At 41.8% G+C, this 5,281-nt stretch overlaps 1 long non-coding RNA gene and 1 pseudogene across 6 annotated transcripts; one reads left to right on the top strand and one right to left on the bottom strand.

Annotated features, from left to right (window-relative positions):
• The first annotated feature begins 1,041 nt into the window (after positions 1–1,041).
• LOC120669052 lies at positions 1,042–1,485 on the top strand (annotated as a pseudogene).
• A 917-nt stretch (positions 1,486–2,402) lies between these two features.
• LOC120669876 lies at positions 2,403–4,928 on the bottom strand. 6 transcript variants are annotated; one of them, XR_005672846.1, is made up of 6 exons: positions 4,605–4,928; positions 3,858–4,439; positions 3,639–3,722; positions 3,177–3,260; positions 2,993–3,034; positions 2,403–2,708 (listed from the first exon to the last, which is right to left on the bottom strand). It is a non-coding gene; the product is annotated as an uncharacterized LOC120669876 (long non-coding RNA). The 6 variants fall into 6 exon arrangements; XR_005672845.1 differs by having other exon boundaries at positions 3,858–4,644; positions 4,720–4,928; XR_005672844.1 differs by having other exon boundaries at positions 3,858–4,273; positions 4,381–4,927.
• Positions 4,929–5,281: the final 353 nt, after the last annotated feature.

Here is a 5,281-nt window from a genome sequence, read left to right as displayed (position 1 = left end):
TCCAATATTTCCATGCACCTTTTCTGTTTATCATGGGGCACTATACATATGGAAGCATATACCTTATAAAGTTGAGCTGCCATAAGTCCCAAATTGTTGCATAGTAGTTACATTTATTGATTTCTGTATGTATTTCTCACACACGTGGTTCATGTGGCCCTTGTTATCTTGTCATCTTTTTGTTATGGCGGCATGTGAAACACTACTCCCTTTAATTGTAAGAGCATGTATCATACTATTTGGTCCTCATATGATTGAATGCACTTCCTATCACTCCCTTTAGTGTGACTGTTGTCCCCACAGATCTATTAATATTTGACACAAAAGTTGTTTACTACATTGAACTTTGCAAAGATTAAAGCAGCGATGCTTATTGCTTAGCCATGAATAAAGCTCAGTTGGTCGATTACTTCTTAGTTTTTAATAAGCACATCTTGCTTTGCACAAAATAAAGGCATATTCTAACTGTTCAGATGCATCATACTGGGTTCTTGAAAGTCAAAAGCTTTGCATGGAGGGTTCTAAGATTGAAAAAACGTAGCTGGAGATGTTTGGCAGACTTATTGCATATTGGTTGCGTGTTGCACCAGGACTCAACTACCGGCCGATCTGATCTCGGCCAACGGCCTAAGTCCTGATATTTAGTTTACCATGTTTGTCAATTGATCAATTTGAAGAATATGTGTTTGGGGCAAAATATTTTTTTTAGAATACAATTTCCTTAAACTTCAGTGCTTCTTTGCAAACACATTAACACCAGACTCCTTTGCAATTTTGCATAACATTTGAAGTATTGTCGGCTAAGAATGAAAAGCTAGCATTAACACCAGTAACACCAGTACTATATCTATGTATGTGTCAATTGTCGTTGAGTTTTGTTTGTTTGTACTATACCTATGTTTGTGTCAATTGTTGTTGATTTTTCTTTGTTGGTACTATACCTATGTTTGTGTCAATTGTCCTAGATTTTTCTTTCCTGGTATATACGTAGCTTTGTGTCAATTGTTGTTGATTTCTTTTTTGTTTCTTGGTACTGTACCTATGCTTGTGTCAATTGTCGTGTTCTCACTTATCCACTGTTCAATTGTAGTCCCAGATGTGACAAAGGCGCGCAACATGGCAATCGCTTGTGATGGAAAGTGAGCTTCCTGTCCTTGTTGAGTTCTGGGCTTCGTGGTGCGGGCCATGCAAAATGATAGATCCAGTTGTTGGCAAGCTCTCGAAGGACTACGAGGAGAAGCTGAAATGCTACAAGCTCAACAAAGATGAGAGCCCAGACATAGCAAGCCAGTACGGGGTCCGGAGCATCCCCACCATGATGATATTTAAGAACGTCGAGAAGAAGGATTCGGTGATCGGGGCTGTGCCTGAGAGCACACTGACCGCATGCATCGATAAATTCGTTGAGAGGTGAAATGCCCAGCGGATCTCTTGAACGCGGCTGCCTTTCAAAAGTATGTGTACAGATCAGTGGACTCGTACGCAAAAACAGTTCTATATACCTGGTTGTAGATATCGGAATCACATTCGATTATTGTTTGAGGAAGGCGGCATGAGTTGCTGTCCGCCCAATCCTGGCTTTATTCTCCCGATCTTTGTTGGCTCGGAAATGTGTGACATGGACGGCCAAGAACCACATTCTGTTTCTATTAGAATAATATACCTCTCTCCATAAGATCATTTGCCAATAATGTGATATGGGCTTGAGATATCTACATCTTGTTTGCCAGATTCATTTGATTATTACATGTCAATCATGCGTGAGCCCAAACTCGTGTTGCGTTGCGTTGAGTGTGGGACAGGCTTACAGATTTACCCCCCGAATATGCTAAATCTCTTGGAGAGTGTCGATGTTTCAACTCCTGGGATCATTCGCAGCCAAGGACCATAGGGAAATGGAAGAACAGTCGGCCTGTGGATCCACCCACTATGCCAAAACTCTTCATTGGTGACGCGGAAAAAGTCTAATTGGTGACGAAAAAAATTCGCGTCACTAAATTTTCGTCACCAATGTGAATTACATCGGTGACGCATTTTGCCAAAACGCGTCTCCAATGATCCTCATCGGTGATGCGTTTTGCCAAAACGCGGCGTCTCTAATGACTGCTCATCGGTGACGCGTTTTGCCAAAATGCGTCTCCAATTATGAACTAGAAAAAAAAGAAAAGAAAAATAGGACGAAAAAAGAGACAGGAAATAGGCCATACATACTAAAATCTCATTTAACCATTCAACTTACTTTCACTAGCAGCTCATTTAACCATTCAAGTAGCTGTTACATTGAAAAATCTTGATACATCATTCAAGTCAGTGGCGGAACCAGGATTGAGTTGAACCCCGGGCCGAGTTTTAAATATAGTTGTGACAAAAACCAGACGTTGACAAACTCATAGTTTAAAAGATACACGAGAACATAATGGAAGTTCAAAAGATACACGAGAACATAATGGAAAGATAGAAAACATACAACAAGTGTCATCGCGAAGTAGTATATTTATTCTTCTTCAGCAATTTTTTGGCCTTCTTCAGCAATTTTTTGGGCCGAACCCCGGGCCATAGCCCGGGTGGCCCGGGGTGTACATCCGCCACTGATTCAAGTTACTCATACATCATATAGTTGAAATGCTAAATCTAGATGCCTAGCAAACTAAAGTCAGCAGCCAACACAGAGGTTGCTAAATAGGCCATACGGCGGCTGCTCCAGTCCTCTACATCCAAAAGAAGATAAGAACCGTTCATGAGAGTGCACCCTAAAGTCACAATACCATACTATTAGTGCTCATACATACATCACAGTGCTTCCTCTAATCTGCTGCCTTATTTTCAGCGGTTCCTAACACTAGTTATCTGAATTAGTAGCGTGCATAAAATTTGCTGCATAAATGTTTTTGGCAAGTCCAGATAGTAATATGCTACAGCCTGATTTGCAAGATAAAAAAGGTCAAGTTAACAACATAAATAGTCTTTTGCACTGCTAAAGATTTATATTTACCTGAGCCAATTCCTTAATTGTGATGGCCTCAAGCATACCTTCCTGCAAGTAATCACATAATCTATCATTTCTGATATTTTACAATATACGACAAAAGAACAAGGGTTGGAAAGCCGGCAATGTAAATCAAAACAATAGCACAGACAAAAGAACAAGGCGACAAGCAGATCAAAGAATTGAATACCTTTTGTGAGATGATGCCTTCTGGTTTTTAAAAAGACTGTTGCATGGGTTATAGTCAACAGAGAAATGTTGCGCAAAAATGAAGCTGCATAAAGGGAGAAAGTATAAGAAAAGTGATCCCATTGAAACCTAGCAAATACCTGACAGGAAACTATCTTCAGACATACATGTATATTTAGGCAGTGTTAGATAAGAACTAGTACAAAACAAAAATTACCTAGTTGCTCACATCCTAGGGAAAAAGGCAATATGTATATTTTACACGTAAACTCCAATGAAGTACATTACCAGTGAAATTCCTCACCAAGTATTGCAAATTTGCAACAGGTTAGTGAGAGTTCAAAACTGTGCTAGCATGCCCATGATTCTTGATTCAGGTTACTAAATGGAAATTTCTTCAAAAACATATATTCTTTTCATTATATTCTAGAACACAAAAAGAACATAACAGTAGGGATTGTACCTTCTCAAAATAGTTAACCGTCCCTAGGACTCCTTCACTTATTCCAGGATCCAGTGATCCACAAAGAGGTGCCCACGCACTGTACTGGACACACAAAACATTCATGTAAGCACATATACTCAAGAAATAGACAATACTTGATAAAGTTATCTCATAATTCTAGGATAACTTCTGTGAGCTTCAAAAGAATATTTATAAGAAATATTGCATAATGCATACATGGCACTAATACTTGGCATTCCACTGGTGACACTGAGATTCCAATCATTTCTCAAACTACGGCATGTCCATGGTCAGAACGAGCAAAGCTCAGAGGTTCTGCTCTAATTCAGTAGAGGATTACTGAAAAAACATAATGGCCATGTAAATATAATAGCTTGGTGCAAACATAGTCCAACCAGTATGACACAACCACAATAAAGGATGATTTGTGCAGAACAAACAAGTTGGAAAGGTGAGGAATTTTCCCAAATATTACTTTCCTTCATGCATCTACTGATTGAAATAGACACACTACAAAGTCAGAAAGATGATGCTAACAGTACACACAGAGGTGCATTCTTCAAATATATAACCTTGAACAAATGTAGGGCTCCATGCATTCTTCAATATATATCAAGACAAATTTCACCGGTCTAATTATAGAAAAAAGAAAAACAAATGTAATTAAACAGAAATTACTGCTTCACCTTGAACATTCAGATTTAATAAATGATAAAACAGGGCACCAGTCTTACATAACCTTGAAATGCATATTTGGGTGGACACTGGGTCAGCTGACTTCTATAGTAAAGCCACAACCTGCAGACAAATTATGCACATAATTTGCAACCTTGGTGGCACAGGTTTGACATGTAACACACAACCTTCAGTAATCTATCACTTTCTGAACCCCCATAACAAGCAGCAATCGTAGGGCAGTAGTAGTAAAGGGGGGTTGGGGGATTAAGTTTTGTGAAGACTAACAATTGGTGCCATGGATTGACTGGTCTCCATAGTCCAGCAGCTGCCCCATAGCCCAAACCCTAGATCAGGATCTCAATTTGAGGAAATCAGAGAGAGGGAGAGAGACATGCCTGACCTGAGCTTGCAGCTTGAGCGGAGACCCCGTCCCCCGGCAGCGTGGGTGGAGAAGGGCCCCCACCCCATGGCGGCGCGAGTGAAGGAGGACCTCGTCCGTCGGCGGCACGCGCGGAGTAGGGTTTCATCCCCAGGCGGCACCCATGTCGGAGGGCCCGTCCCTGGCGGCGTGCGCGGCGGACGACCCGTTCCCCCGGCGGATTACTATATCTCGTTAGATTTGTCTCGCAGTTTAGTCCTAGGATTCTGCAGTTAGTTTTATAATTAGACTTCATTTAATACTTTTGAATATAAAAATTCTCTTTGATATGATATAGTCTAAAATTTAGACCTGGAACCAAACAACCTCTTTTTTGACCGGTCAGTGACGGCGACAGCTATAGATGGCCATTCGGACCGCCCGGCCCGGCCCGGCCCTGGCCCGAGCCTGGGCTGGCCCGTTCTTAGCCGGGCCGTGCCTAGCCCGGCCCAATATTGCAGCGGGCCGTGCCGTGCTAGCCCACGGGCTCTCCCGGCGGCCCAGGCACGGGCCCGCGGGCCTGTTTCGTGCCGGGCCAGCCCGC

Source organism: Panicum virgatum, chromosome 4N, assembly GCF_016808335.1.
Source record: "Panicum virgatum strain AP13 chromosome 4N, P.virgatum_v5, whole genome shotgun sequence".
In the NCBI taxonomy this organism is placed as follows: domain Eukaryota; kingdom Viridiplantae; phylum Streptophyta; class Magnoliopsida; order Poales; family Poaceae; genus Panicum; species Panicum virgatum.
Note: the sequence above shows the minus strand (reverse complement) of the source record. Positions and strands in the feature narration are given on the sequence as shown.